The following is a 16,467-nucleotide window of genomic DNA, read 5'->3' as shown; positions in this document are numbered from 1 at the left end:
TTTCAACATGACCCGATTTGACAGTGGAAACGGTTGTGGCTCTACGTCAGGTCTTCACTTGACGTATGCACGAAAGTTCATTTTATAAATGAGCCCCCTGCAGTTTCTATAGCCTAATGCGCAAATGAATAAAGCACTTTCTCGTGGATGTAATTTGCCACAACTCGGCATTTATTAATCATAATAATAGGGAAATGATTGTTTATAGGAAATCCCTGTTTATTTCTTAACACAAAAACTATTCAAACAGCTAATACCTGTAGCCTAAAACAACATTAATTACTTACTCTGTTTAGTTTGTTTAACTTCTTTCATCATCCAATTTTATCAAAATCATCAGAAGAGAAAGGAAACATCTCGTCCGACTCCTTGACGCCATTTATGGCCAAGAAGCCGAAAAATTCGGCTTCTACTACCAGCTAGTGGGACCAACTCCTCCGATGCTTCTGCCATTTTCACCGTTAGTTTTCAATATTTTTGATGTGACAGAGGAAGCAACCTTAGCACAGGAAATTAACTTTGTGTGCATGAACATGATTCGCCGCATGAAATTAAAGCCTGTATATTTATGTTAATTACAAAACGTGGAATCAAAAACACAGGATCCAAAACTAATATTCAAATCCTAAAATTTAGGTTCGAACTGAAAAAAAAAAAAGATTTTCAAATAGTTTTCTAACTTAATTTTCTAACGAATATTTTTTGACAGCCCTAGTGTGTGTGTGTGTGTGTGTGTGTGTTTGGGGGTGTGGTTAGCCATCAGGGCTCTGGTACAGACACGGGCTGAGCACACAGAGAATGTGGCTAAGGGCCACATGTGGACAATGTGGTCAGATTCACTACCGGTGAATCACCCTTCTGGGCCAAATACAGTGTGACAGACTGTGGCCCTGTCGCTATGGAAACATGAGACCGAAAACAGGAGACTGGCGCAGTGGGCGGTCACACTGTATACACCCCACAGTGGGCCCGAGTGCACATGCCTCACACATCCTCTTTCGTACATCTTCCCTACCCACATCTACCATAGAAGAACAGGTGTGGAACCTACAAATAGCTGGGTTCTGTACTTACTGAAGAATAAGAATATTATTATTAAGTGCAACTCTCCAATGTATAACATCCTCAGAAATACACCCTTCCCTGATGTTCAGGATGTGATGTCACACATGATTGGTATATCACTCATAAATCCTAACTTGACTGACATGTCCTTCAAAGCCACCCATTGGACTGTTTTTAAAAGGAGGATTTAAAACACTTAAAAATTATGAATCACTACTGAAACAACCTGTCACACTAAACTACAACTAACATACACCTCAGTGCTCAAGACACCAGTGACTCATTACACAAATACACAGCGCCTTTACTGTCATTGAAAAGCTTAATGTTGTGCCATGTCCTTCGCTCCCATAACAGCAGTGTAGCATCCAAATTAGTAAAGCAGTTTCATCATTATAGTGCAGAGAGACCACGGTAGAACTGTTTGTGCAACCAGTATACATACACTCCGATCAATGTTACACGACCTACCCTTATTACAAAGTACTGCCGGGCTACCTGCTATCAATGAGAGAGCGAGTCCAGGCCTGCCTTTGAAAGGGGTTTCCATTCATCTGTGAGACGGGACAGGGATGCAGCACAAGGCCCAGCTGCAGGAGCAGCGAGCTTAGGTTGCACTTTTCATTAGCATGAGACGTGTGGCTGCTAGATTTCCCACTGTTTTCAATACAAAAAGCCCAGTGATTAAGAGCAGGCTGCAGCCCCCCATCCCCCACACCCCCTCTTTTTCCCTGATCCGAGGTTTAGGCTAATTCCATCTGGTGTGGAGGAGTACAAAGGGTGATTTGAAGCCTTGCGGCCTTCCGAGCTCCAGCTCCAGTGCTGCTGCGCTGCGTGTGAGGATGGAGATGGCAACTTGCAGTGATTAACATGCTAACAACATGCTGACGGCAGCCCTGCCTGAGATTAATGTGCCAACAACATGCTAACAGTAGCCATGTATGAGATTAACGTGCCAACAACACGCTGTCAACGGCCTATTTTGAGATTAATGTGCTAACAACATGCTGACAGCAGCCGTGCCAGAGATTAATGTGCTAACAACATGCTGACAGCAGCCGTGCCTGAGATTAACGTGCTAACAACACGCTAACAGCAGCCTATTCTGAAATTAATGTGCTAACAACACAGTGACAGCAGCCGTGCCTGCGATTAACGTGCTAACAACACGCTAACGGCAGCCCTGCCTGAAATTAACGTGCTAACAACACGCTAACAGCAGCCTATTCTGAAATTAATGTGCCAACAACACACTAACAGCAGCCGTGCCTGAGATTAACGTATTTATGACATGCTAACGGCAGCCCTGAATTAGACTACCTTACTGTAGGTTTGCTATGCCTTATAACGTTTACTTAACCCAAGATAAATCATCCAGCTACATTTACCTTACCCTAGGTATGCCTTATAACGTTTACCTAACCCTGGACATACAACTACGTTTACCTTACCCCACATAAGCATTACAATGTTTACTTAACCGAAATATACCTCACAACTATGTTTACCTTGTCCAGTTGGAAGATTTCATCTGTAGTTGTGAACAGAGAAAAGTTTGGTGGGGTATAGTACACAGGATGGCCTTAGGATGATTTCAAAATGGCTTGATATGTCCATATAGGCTTGTCCAAAAAAAGAATTACCAACCCTCAAAGAAGTTTTTAACAAACTATAGAACAAATAAGTGGTGCGTTGGCTTCTCACAGATAATAATAGAAAGGAAAGACGGGAGCTCGCACTCTTAATGAATAGATATAGATTATGAATGTCTACGCAACAAAATAATTTTCATTTTTATTCCTATTTGGACAAAGAGACAGACATGTTTCCAGACATTCATAATCTATATCTATTCATTAAGAGTGCGGGCTTCTTTCCTTTCAATATAGGCTTGTCCAACACTTTAAAAATACCTTCGTGAATTTCCCAGTTTCTCTTCTGAGTGTGAATATCCCCGCTGTGACACTGAAGTTCAGATCAGGTGAATTTTTTCCCCCTCATCTGTGGTTTTTGAGTCAGGCACACGTGAGATGCCAGGGGGCTTTCACAATGTTTAAAACAACGTTATACTATAGACTTGCCTCCTTGTGTTATGGGAAAAGAATCATATCGGTCTGGAAAGTTTGAGCTGGAGCTGAGCTCGGTGAATCACTCGCAGAGCAACGCGGCAGCGCCCTGATATTTACTATTCTCAGCCAGGTACAGCCGTCACATGACGTGGGCTCAAAATCACACGGCTACTGAGGCCTTACCATTCGGCCTCGATTATCGAGCTTAGCCGCCTGCGATGCTAGGCCACTATGTCATCTGAAATTGTAGCACTCTTCATCGGTTGCTCAAGAAGAGTGCACTCCACTGTCTGTGAAAGACCTCATTTGACCACGGTGAAAGCCCTTCAGCCAGACACTACACCCTGGTCACTTCATTCACAGATTATTAGATTTTCAAAACAGGCAAAATGCCAAAGCTACGGTTAAAGGCCAAAAAATGGCAAACTGGGAGAAACACGGGCGCACTTGTTCTTTGCTGCAAACCTACGGATGTTAGTAGTTTCCTAACAGAAGTGAACTTTGATGCATCAAGCGCTTGGGCCTCCCTTCAGCGCCCACGCGGCTGGACACTACCGGGGAAAGTCCACGCGTGTGACTCACGCGGTTTCAGTGGAAACGCAGCGCCCACGGAGCAAGCGAAACGCAAGCATCCGCCCCGGGCCTGAGAACTCGGGTTCCTGCGCGGGAGCTCGAGCGTTCATTCCAGCAGTTACAGACAGGCACTGCAGAGGGAACCCCGCCCGATAAGCCCCCGCGCACGAGCCGCGCACAGCTAGCCGCGGCGGCTCGCCTTATCTCGGGAGCGCAGCCAGGAAGCGGACGGTGTCGCACAGCGGTTACTGCGCTGAGACGGGCCTCGTCCTCCCTCCACCGTTCCCGTCTTTCGGCGCTGGGTGAAACCGGAGAAGCGGCATTACGTCTTCGCCGGTACTTTCTGTGGGCCGTTCGCCAAAGACGCACCGGAGGGCGTCCTGAAGCCAAACGGAATCGCGAGGAAAGGCGCGGCTACAATGCTTGACCTGCCGTAGCAGCCGCATGTTCCGATCACTAAAATCACTAAAAATTTAAACCAAATAAAAATGCAATAATCTACGGACTAGGCCTTGTTCTTGGTTAGACTGGATATTTTCCTCAGAAAGGCAGAAGTATATTCATTAAACGTGTTACGGAGAGCATGCGTAATGTTTAATGAGCAGATGCTCAAATGCACTCAGATTCTGGCCACCAGAACTCAACGGCTTCTAAATTAATGTTCTCCACTTAACTATATGGGCCAGATCATCTGGAATAACCGGGCTTACGTTTTATAAAGGGGACAGAGTTTAAAACAGTTCTCATATAACAGAGCTGCTGACCAAAACCGCAGGATCCATAAAATGGCAGTGCATGCAAAAAAAAAAAAAAAAAACTAAACCACACAAAGCAGCATTATCATTATCCTCAATCATGAGCTGGTCTGGTTTAAATCTCTGGGTTTAACTCTTTCCACGGACATCCACTGCAACTTCAAAGCGAACGCAGAACCCCGTTCAAAAAAACAAAAAAAAAAAACAACTCAAGACGCAATGAAAATAGAAACATGGAATGTTCAGGTCAGTCACTGACGATCCCCCCCAGAAAGCTCAGGGGACACGGAACATTCCAGAGATAAGGATAATGGACCTGAGGACAGGCTGTTTGGTTGGGGCTAAAGCCTCGGTCTCAACTGCATATTGCAGGCAGATGAGGAGCTAAAGCAAACAAGCTCCTTAAAATAAGTAGCTGGTGATCTGGGACTGAGCTACCCCCCCCCCCCCCCAACACAGCCCACCCCCTACCCCTACCCCCCAGCGGAGACAGAAACACAAAAGCCTGGACTGAATTACTTCTAAGCCTCATTCCATGATTTTTTCTTTTTTTTAAGAATGAAATGTAGTGCCTGTGCTTCCACTGACCTCCTGCCAGTCACTGCGACTGTGCCCCAGATAATTAGCCTACCCCTCCCACCACCATCCTCATCCAATTAACACCCATCTCCATTTTCCCCAAGACAGCTACACCGTTATAAAAAAAGGGATCTTCGGCTAGTCTCCACGGGGGAACCTTTATTAGTTCTCTATGGAACCCTCTCCAGTAGGTGTGACAAGTGTGAAAGGTGTGAAAGCTTCCAGACTGCACCGTTTCGCCCAGCAAACACATGAACTAGATACGGCTCTTCCATGGAGACAAAGAGGAGCCTTGGGAACCCTTTCTTCTGAAAGTGCAAGATGGGGGACTTCAGGTGCGCTACGTAAACACGCTCCCACCTGGATAGCGAGTGGATTTGTGAATCTTTTTCTACAGCAGACATATTACGGGCATTAATTATGTTCGCAGGATAGGCGATGGGTAACATTCCATAACCTGCAATAAATCCACCAATAAAATAAACGCAACAGCATGCGGAAAACATTCCTGTGGTTCCGCATTCTCCAGTAATTTCCCCAAAGCTGATTAATAACTGCTTACAGAGTAAGTTACGTGAAACTACTTTCAACTGCTCACTAGTGAGCCAGCCCACAGTGCCCACACATTTGGAACTGGCTGATTGCACTCAGTCTGTAATGTGGCCTAGCAGTCTCCCATGTGTCACATAGCATGGAACAGAATGCAGAGGGCGGGGTTTGACCACAGTCAATTTATTTTTTAGGTTTGCGCAACACCAAACCTCCCTTCGGTGTGCTGCATGCTCGTCTGAACATTTCATGTTGCGGAGCTATAAATAGTCCTGCACAACGCGCATCTGCGGTTCGATACGGACACTGTAACTGGGGCAGTAAACACGACTCCACCAAAGAAAACCAAATGAGTCTCTTGCAGTTTGTTTTGCACGTAACCCTGTGGGCTTGAAACCTTGCAGGCTAGTAAAGAAAAAAAGCCACAAGCAGCGAACCTGAAATGACGAGCATTTACAACAGAAGGAGCAGGAAACGTGGCACACAAACGGACAAGTCCTCATTCCTCTGTCATCACGGAATGTTCCAGTCCCCCTGCGACAGCACGGTGGCCCGGGAAGCGCGATGCAGAGGATTTTGCCCCGCAGGGCGAGAGCGGAATGAGTGCGCGCTGCCTACCACACCGGTTCTGTAGATACACACCAGCAGAGTGACAGGCGTGTGTGTGTGTGTGTGTGTATGTAAGCCCCGCCCACAGTGGAGAGAAGAGGCCAGAGCAGCGAAGCGGTCCGCTGACAGATCCCAGTCCGGTTCCGCTCCGGGGAGGGCCGGCCCGTCGCTAAGGGTGCTCGTCGCTAAGGGTGCTCTCGACTCCACGGCCGACTCGTCACCACAGCTCCAGAGACCGAAATCAAAGCGCGCAACTCCACCTGACTAACGCAGGAAGTGAAGCGTGGGATGACTGGCAGGAAGCGAGTGAGCCAGAGTCAGAAGATCAGAGAAACGCAAAGCTCATCATCTGCGGACACGGAGCAGCGTCGGCCTCTCGATGAGGTCAGCTAACAGGAAGCGCACAGTGCCCCTGGGTTCCCATCGGGGAATGTGTCAGGACGAGCAGAGCCAATCGGTGAGGCGGAACACTCGGACCCGAGCGACTGTCACCCTGTTGCTGACGCAGGGGTGCGCTCGATCTGAGCGCTAAACCTCAACCCGCGGGCTGAAGAGAAAGAGGAAGCAAGCCCTGCTGTGGGAGCCGTCTGCGCGGCTCTGTGCCGCAGGGGAGGTCTGGAGCTGCTGCCAGCACGACGTCCCGGAGGCACAAAGCAGCGCCTGCTGTAAATTACCCCCGGGCCCTCCGGCGGAGGGGCGGGCCGAGCCGCCGCCTGAATGGAAAGCGCCCTCCCCGGTGGAGTCTGCGGCTGAAACAGAAACGCTGCCTTTGTCTGAGGGATACCTCCATTCAGGGCCGCGGCTAACTCCTTCAGCAGATGGCAGGACGGCGCGCACAAAAAAAAGGGGGAAGAAAAGAAAAGAGAGGAAAAAAAAAAAAATCACCAGGCCGGCGATACGAGGCAAATCTGCCGGGCTTGTCGAGACCGCTCGCCCAGCAACGGACACAATGAGACGATAAGCGAGGCCCTGCTCTTCTCCAACACGAGAACACAAAGAGAAGGAACCTCCACTGGCCGCCACTTCACTCCCTTCTGCTACCTTCAACAAAATGTCTGGTGTGACAACTAGTGCAGGTGCACACAATCACAGCGGCAACGCACCAAAAGAGCAAGGGGGCAAAATCTGAAGAGGTGTAAACTTATGCACGCACGCACGCACGCACGCACGCACGCACGCACGCACGCACGCACGCACGCACGCACACACGCACACACACACACACACACACACACACACACACAGGTGTCTAATAGGTGGGCAGTACCCCATGTGTTACTAATGTCTGAGAGAGGCACATTTGCATGGACCAATCCAGGGCACCAGAAAGCGAGGGGGCGTTGGCTTCAACCTGGGCGGCGGTTGCAGGGGCGATGCCCGAATCGCGCTTCTACCGATCCCGTTCTGGGGAGAACACCGCCTCAGTCAGAGCAGGCCTCAGTAAACCCCTCCCTGTGTGTGAGGTCCACAGTGGGGCTGATCCAGCAGTCCCGCCCCCCCCAGCCCCACCCCCCCACCCCACCCCCGTCACACGCCTGGCACGGCTCCTTAACTCCGTCCAGATGCCCGGTTTCACCCTGCAGAGGGGCACATCTCACATGATACGCAAGACAAGGGGCGTGGCCGGTTCTGTGCCGGTGTAGCTCTTCCGAACGAGCCGATGGGCACAGGGCGTGCCTTGCGGCGGGCAGCGGGACGTCCTGCCAGTTTCAGTTCACGCCCGTTCTTGATCTCACCGATCCTCTGCAGATTGGCTGCAGGGCGCTTACCTGGCGACAGGGAGGTTTCCATGCAAATGGCACGCAAAGGGCCGCCCCCACGCCTGCCACAAGCCCCGCCCATCAAAACTCCTCGCCGCAGCGGAAGAGAAAACGGGCAGCCCATCTCACCACGAGGCCTAAAACCAGAGCGCGTGGATCCACATTAAACAGAGCCTTACACGCTGAGAGTAATGCAGTCCAGAGCAGCACTCCTCCTGGGCCCTACCGCTGGCATGCAGGACGATTACAGACCCGCGCTCTGGAAACAGAGCTAACGCAGCGTGAGACTGTAACCCACACATCCCTGACCGCTGGGCCTCTGCAGCCTCTGCCAATGGGAGCCCCAGAGAAAAGGGTTTAACGACAACGGAGACAGGGAGGGAGAGCTAGAGAGAGAGAGGGAGCGAGAGAGAGGGGGACAGAGAGAGCAAAAAAGGGAGGGAGAGAAAGAGGGAAAGAGAGGGAGATAAAAGGAGAGATGGAGGGAGAGAGAGACAAGGAGGGAGAGAAGGGAAGAGAGGCGAAGAGTAAAAGAGAGACAGGGAGAGAGGGAGGTAGGGAGTGAGAGGCAGGGAAGGCAAGAGAGAGGTAGGGAGGGAAAAAGAGAGGAAGAGAAAGAGAGGGAGGAAGAGAGAGGCAGGGAGGGAGAGAGAGAGGAAGAGAAAGAGAGGGAGCGATGCAGGGAGGGAGGGAGAGAGGGAGGAAGAGAAAGACAGATGCAGGCAGGGAGGGAGCGAGGCAGCAGACCGCAGCTGGGTGGTGTTCGCTGTAGAATCAGGAAGAGCGAAAGGGGAAGCTGAGGCGGGGAGGCAGACAGAGGGGACATTGTGCTGAAGCGCTCATGTGGGTCTCTCTGGAGAACACACCACCAACACATGATCCTGGAGCGGCTCCGGAACAGCCCCCCAGCACAACCCCCCCCCCCCCCCCCCCCCCCATCCCACCACGGCCAGACACTGCAGCTTAATGTCAGGTACTAAAACCTCACTCCACCCCTCCAGACAAACCCCTGTCTGAGACAGGAGTGCGGGACAGTGAGTGGATATGAGGTGCTTGTCTCATTTGGGGGGAGGGACGTAGGGGGGGATATCTCTCCCCGCTCACCCCACAGCCCTCTTCTACAACACTTTGCCGTTAACTTTGTGACGTCTGCTGGGACTCAGGGCACGAAATGCGGAAATCCACAGATTTGGTCAAATGAGAGGCCCGCACACTGGGGACGTGACCCGGCGCGCTTCAGGAGGGCCGTGACAGAAACTGCAGCTCCCGCGTACGCTGTGGAACTGTGCTGCCCAAAAGCAGCTCGGCGAGGGAGAAAAGCCACGAGAAGTCGAGGGTCCGAGGCAGACGGCTTTGTCCTTTTAGGTTTCCAAGAGTCCAGCGCTCTCGCATTCCTCCCGTATTAGCGCACCGCGTTAGCGTCCATCTCTAATAAACAGAACAAAACCAAAAGTGATGACTGGGACAGACAGCAGATGTGTTAGTGCGGGGCAGAGGTGAGGCAAATGGACTGCACTTATATATAGAGGCTCTCTCTTTGTTTCCGTCTCCCTCGCTCTGTCTCTGTCTCCCTCTCAGTCTCTCTCTCTCTCTCTCCCAGTCTCTCTCTCTTTCTCTCTCTCCCAGTCTCTCTCTCTCTCCCCAAGTCTCTCTCTGCCAGTCTCTCTCTCTCTCTCTCTCTCCCAGTCTCTCTCTCTCTCCCCAAGTCTCTCTCTCTCTCTCTCTCTCTGCCAGTCTCTCTCTCTCTCTCTCCCAGTCTCTCTCTCTTTCTCTCTCTCCCAGTCTCTCTCTCTCTCCCCAAGTCTCTCTCTGCCAGTCTCTCTCTCTCTCTCTCTCTCTCCCAGTCTCTCTCTCTCTCCCCAAGTCTCTCTCTCTCTCTCTCTCTGCCAGTCTCTCTCTCTCTCTCTCTCTGCCAGTCTCTCTCTCTCTGTCTCTCTCTCCACAGCTGGCCCTCTCATTGGGAGTGCTTAGTCACCCCGCCACCACCCAGCACTCCTGGCGCATTTATAGCCGACTGTTCTCGGAGTCTGAACCTCAGGGCCCCGAGGAGCGGGGGCCCCGTCCCGGGGTGGGGGACCGTCCCCGGTGGGCCCCGCGGCTGTGTTCAAACACTGAGCTCCTGGGGCCCATTTACAGTGCAGCCCACGGGCCACGGAGGATTCAGAGGCACAGGACTCCCTCATGCACACAGTAACTCTCTCACACACACACACACACACACACACATTGAGTCTCTCACACACACAGACTCTCTCTCTCACACACACATTGACTCTCACACACACACACAATGATTCTCTCACACACACACACACACACACACACACACACACACACACACACACACACACAGTAACTCTCTCACATACACAGACTCGCTCGCTCACACACTCTCTCTCTCACATACACACTTACAGACTTGCTCACACAGACCCTCAGGCTGCAGAGTCATTAGAAACAAGGGGCTGCCTGTGTGTCCCTCCTCTTCCTCGGTTCCCGAGCGATGATCGGCCTGTGAGGAATCCTCCACTCGGAGCATAAATAACTCCTCGATTCCCGGGACGGCGGCCAACTGACCTCATTTACGCAAACACCGCTTCCAGCCTCCCGGGGAAACTCACAGTTTCCCAACGATCTGACGAAGCGTCGCGGCGGGCAGGCTAGCGCGGCTCCCTCCGTCAGCGCACGGGAGTCGCCGGTCGCGTTGCCACGGAAACGACTGGGCCGAGGCCACGTCCCGCGCTCGCCGTGGCGATGACGCCTCACTCCGGCTGCGCCCGAGAGGCCGGGCGGACGGACCACTTCCTGTGTGTGAGGTCATGGTCTGGGCCATTAGCAGGGGGAGGAGGGCCGTTAGCAGGGGGGCCATCACCCGCCCCCCCCCCAGTCTGCCACGTGCGTGGAAGAGACACACAGGCAGCCAGCTCAAATACAGCAGGCCAGACTGCAAATGAAAGGCTGCATTCTACCAGAACCAAAGAGGACAAAGGTGTATACCCAGAGACCAGCAACACATCTCTGTAGGGTTACATTCTCCCAAGTCATAACAATCAAATAGTGTGTAAACTGTACGCGTATAACTGCTAAGGGGTGCCATGTAGTCATATTGCCATTACAGATGTTTCAAATGGGAATGGCACTCACTATCCAAAAGAATAAGGATTCAAGACTTTAAATTTTGTAAGTTGCTATGATACAGGGTGGCCTTGTTCACAGAACATTCCACAAATGGCATCCTGATACGAGCACATGTGGTTACCTAAACTACTGAAAGCAAAGCGAGCCAGTAAACTGTAGTGAGAAGACTGCACAATAAACAGTTGACCTCATTTGAATAAGCCTAACCAAAACATGTCGTTCCAGCTCTCTATCTGATGCTTCGCTTCTTCGTGCTCGGTCGATTCGGACCACCTGAAAAGGCGTCGCCGGTCAGCTCGGATTACTCTGCATGGCCCAGATTTCCCAAACTCTAAAACTCGCTGAAACCCGAACTCGCTGACGTGCTGCGCTGTGCAGGAAACTATTTCTGCTTTTTTGACCCGGCCTCGTATGCAGCACACAGCACACTCTCGGGGCGAGCTGCGAGAGACAGGCAGACGAATTCCTCGGCTGAAGTCGCCGCGATAACGAACGCCGATCACCTCTGTGAGAAACGAAACCACTTCTGCTCAAAACGACGGTCATTTCCTTTTCTGGCCAGGCAGACAACTCCCTCCGGCAATGACAGGTCACAGGACCTCTGTGATTAGACAGCTAGCGTGCACTTTTTGCGATTAAAATAAGTCAAAAGCATTGCTACGGGCGAAGCCAAACGAAAAACGCCAACAGTAAAACAAATGTAGGCCATCTACAAACTGAAGGTCCGGCTGTTTGCACTTAGCCTATAATTACAGCCATTTTTAAACATGCATTACAGCATTGGCTGCTCTGGAAGAACAACGCAGCCAGAAGGATTGCAGACTCCTGTCCAAGTGCTCTCTGTTCGGTGAAAGAACTTATAACCGTTTCCATACATTTTACCAAACGGACGTCACAGAAAATCCACACCGCATAGCTCGGTTAGCTACTAGCTGCAACATTCAAAGAGATATTCTTTCCTCTGCCCCCAGAGCGACACACCCATGTACATTCCTGTCAAACTACTGCAGCACTCCACAAGATTACAGGCCTCGCGTCTCCATAAAGTCAAGGAATAAAACGGAGAGAAACTGAAGAAATTTGGTCGACATCCTCCAAAATACGCCACCACTAACGCTTTAAGTATGTTTTGAATGCGGCTAATCATTTAAATAAAGACCTGCTTTATGAATGTCAGTAGTCCCTCACACACCATCAACAAATTATTGCTCTGCACTTCAAACTAAAAAAAGAACACGTGGCACTCAGTACACCTGTAAAAACTAACAGTAGGTGTTAAGTTGTAAGCTGCAATGCTTAAATATGGACTTCAGCTTTTACAAAAATCCATGGTGTCATGTTGCCACAACAACCGGTCGACAACTTGTGTGTCATCGCCTATTGTGAGTACCTGCAACGCTTTGTTTTGCTGCTGGGGATGAGAAAGAGGCATTGAGTAACTCGATCGGGAGGGAAAAGCTGGTGACTACCTGCACACAAACAGAAGAGACCTCTCACCCTACCCTGCCCTGCCCACAGATCCACAGCGCACAGTTGTGCAGGTAACAAAGGCCCCCTGAAAGGCAAATACCCGGCTGACAGGCCTCTGCCCGCGCACAATGCCAGGAAAACACCCCAGACCTCCACCAGCTTCGCTCGCGGCGACGGCTTCCTGCCCGGCTAACCCCTGGGTATTGTCATTTCAGTACATTGAGAGTCATTAGCCGCCGAGCCCCTGCACTGCAGCGAGGGACAGCTTTGTTGTTGACAGGTAGAGCTAGGCCCAGGAGGACCAACCGGCCTACTGGGCCTTTTCTTTGCGCTAAGAGAACATAGTCACTTGCTGCTGCTGTCTGCCAGAATTAAAACTAAACCAGCGCATCCGTGTCCGACTGCATCTCCTGCAAAAGTGGGAGATTGCTTAAGGATTTTGGGAGTTACAACTAACTTTCAGTTACTTCAAATTATCATTTTATTCTTTTACGTTTTGACCTAATTTCACAAAGGGGCCAGTTCGAGGTCTGAGACCCACAAGGCACAGCTATTGTGCAAATGTTGCCAACCTTTTAAAAGTGACTTTTCCGACCCAAATGCAAAAACATCCTGGAACAACTATAACTCCAACGAGCTCCTAAAGATAAGATAAACCAGCGCTGGCTTGAGGCTGCATTGGAGGGGAATATTATGTGCAAATACAGGCCTGAAAGACAGAATTGATTTTCAGACTAACTGCGTTTGGTTTTGTTTAAATACTCGCTCTTATGAGACGAGTGGCAGGTTTCCTCTTTTATCAAAATGACCATTTCCTAAATCTAAAGCCAGCTGAGAAAGGAACATGTGATCACACTGATTACAGAGGACAATGGGGATAGTTGCAGGGAATGCACCCTGCAACTAAAGGCTTGGGCAGAGACAGTGACCGTTGTGTTTTATTTTCACTTTATGTCCGACTCTGATCTACCAGATCTGTAACACAAAGCTTGTGTCTTGTTGATGGAACATCATCAGCAATATAAAGTGATTTACACTGGTTTAAGCCTTTTTATTAATAAACAAAAGGGCTGTTATTTCTAATGCAGTTATTTGGTGAAGATAAGCGAGAGCAGTGTCTGTTCACTCTGAAGGCTGTTTCATGTTAATGATTTACTTGAATTGTCTGTGAACCATATAAATTTAAGGCAGTGCAGGACAGGCCAGCACAACTAGGCGAGGAACCTACAGCCTTCAATGTGTCATCATTTTAAGGACAACATGCTGTCTAATAACCCACATAGAAAAGGGGAACAATGACAGTTCCTGTATTGCTCAGAGGGACTTTTATTTTGGTACTGTGTGAAGTCAGAAGTCAAATAAAACAGAAAACTATCATTCCTGAGCTTTTTTTTCAAAGCACTACACTGTAAAAACCATTTAAGAAAAAAAAGGCCTTTTTATTTCTTTTTTAAAGACAGAACCAAACCTTCCAGTGCTTTTGTACGATGTGGCATTGCATCCTTGCTGAAGCACGTAACCTGAGATAGAACATACACTCAGACCCATCTGAAATCATTTCCTAGCCTGTGAGAAAGATCACAGGCTTCAGTAAAGACTGGCAAGACTCCTGCAGAGGACCCCCATGTAGCCTGGATTTTCTCCTACCAGCAATGTCCATCGAGATCTGAGGTCAAGGTTTCGAATTACCTGTCCCAGTGCCCTGTCCCCAATAATAAACAAGAACCAGGTGGGCAAGAATCAGGATTTAACCCTTAAACACCATTTCTTTCGACCTGTGTATATAAATAGCCGCCTTGATGTAGATCTGCAGTTTTTACATTCGTCTTGAAATAGCGGTATCTACACTAGTTATCACTTTATGATAAAAGCAGAATATTAGCGACTATCAGATCACGTTCAGTTATGCTCAATGGCGGTTCCTAGGAAGGTTAGGTTATACCATTACTAACTCCCGGGGAAGGAACTCCCCCTGAACTGCTCTCCACCCACTTCTTCAGATACGGAGCAACGGGAGAACTAAAGGCCATATGGCTTCTTTCTTTTTTACTGAAAAGAAAAGGGCCATCATTGTCTTTCCGCATGTCCATTACTTTCAAGATCCTTTATAGGCGTACACTGACGACAAATCATAACTAACGGCCTTGTTTTATATCAATCGCAAGTGATTCTCCCATAAACGCTGAACAAAGACGTCGTTTCTATCGACATAAAAAGTTGAGCCCGTGCTGTTGAGATAACCGTGTTATTATCCTGTTCTCTGAGATGGTTATGACAGTCTATGTATTCATTGTCGTCGCAGCACCTCACCCCACTGCAGGAGAACTTCAGCTACCGTCCTCAGCTATTATGCCCCACGGCACTGAAACTGTGCACAATGCATCTCCGTTGAGACAGTGTGGACTCAAACTATGATTTAAAATCACAACGATCAAAGCAATCGCTAACCAAAAGCATTGTACATTTTCTCCAAATTACACACGAGCAACATTACGCTACCTTCGTGATTAAGTTTTTCCAAAAACATACGACTCAGACATGACTCATGTTTTAGCTACTGTAGGTTTTGGCAAAATCTCTGATTTATGAATCTGTTAAGGGGAACACGCTCTGGATCTAAAACGCTACAGAAAGTTATGAAGATAACTCCCTATCAGATGACAGACTGCCATTTTGATGCTGCACCAACATGTTAGACACAAAAGGATGCATCTTATTTGTCCAGGAGAATTCCTGTTGCTTAGGAAATAATTACGAATAGAATTAACAACTCGGGAGTACGTCGTTACACGTATTCTTTACTCATAACCTTCGTCTGGGACAGTGCCACACAGTCATGCATCACGACTTTCTCATCAGTCCATATATGGCACGGTTCAAACTGCCACAATAAATAACATAATTGAAATCAACCAGTAACATTATCTTCTCCAAAAACTAGTCGATTCACATAGATAATACACGAATAATCGGAGTGCAACATCGCAACGTTTGAGAAGATTACAAGTACCTAACTTCATGGATGTAACTGGCTAGCATTACCTAAGCTATCACTATTTGTATAAGTAGCCTTAGCCAGCTAACGTAAGCTACATGGCCAGATAATAAACGTATTAGCTGTATTGAGAAAACAATAGTATACGTGACACCATTGTTTCTGAAGTCAAATACGACGACTCTCACTCATGTCACATTTTAAAACTCGAACTACAGCTAGCTACAGCCAGTTGCTTTGACAATAATATAGCAGTTACTGGGCTATCTGACAAGCCAATGTTTGGCCAACTAGACCAAGTAGCAAACGTTCGTTGACTTGCCATTACGATACGTTCCCAGAAAATGTTCCGTCTTAAACAGTCAGTATGTTATCTCAAATAATGTTATCTACTGAAAAGTTATAACGCGCAACTTCAAATGGAGTAACTTGGCCAACACAGCGAGTTTGAATCTAGCTCAATGAAAACTTTTGTTCAGGGCAAGGACTTGAACAATCCAGGTACAAAAGCTTAGCCTGCAAGCTACTTGATCGTCCGAACTGTTGCAATAACAAACTTACCTGGTTCTGGTGTTTTTTTAATCGAATAACGTAATCCAATTCGTAGCAAAGTCGTAAACTTTGAAAGAGAAATCTCAAAGTTCCCTTTCTCTCACTATCGAGGCGGCTAGCTAGCTAGCCAAAGACGTTACCGCAAAGTTTTCCAGACAAAGTCCTTGTCTGAAATCATATTAATCTTATATTTCAATACAAGAAATGTTGTGTCTATCGCGGGTTATATATAAAAATCAATTAAGCAATTGAAAACCGTATCCCATTTCAAACTTTACGGTTCCGCCGATAGACACGGCTAGTAACCTAGCTCACTACTTCCTTTCTCTGTATGAATCGTTCATGTTACATCG

The 16,467-nt window shown here is 48.7% G+C and overlaps 1 protein-coding gene across 10 annotated transcripts in view; it reads right to left on the bottom strand.

Moving 5' to 3' along the window:
* LOC118225161 (unconventional myosin-IXb) overlaps nt 1–16,467 on the bottom strand; it is a 66,603-nt gene extending 50,136 nt beyond the window's left edge. For all 10 annotated transcript variants that reach the window (XM_035413223.1, XM_035413225.1, XM_035413227.1 and 7 more), the window contains exon 1: nt 16,124–16,467. The gene's annotated coding sequence lies outside the window, so the exon portion shown is untranslated. The remainder of the gene's footprint in view (nt 1–16,123) is intronic.

Source organism: Anguilla anguilla, chromosome 4 (assembly GCF_013347855.1).
Source record: "Anguilla anguilla isolate fAngAng1 chromosome 4, fAngAng1.pri, whole genome shotgun sequence".
Taxonomy (NCBI): Eukaryota; Metazoa; Chordata; class Actinopteri; order Anguilliformes; family Anguillidae; genus Anguilla; species Anguilla anguilla.
This window is presented reverse-complemented; position numbering and strand designations above follow the sequence as displayed.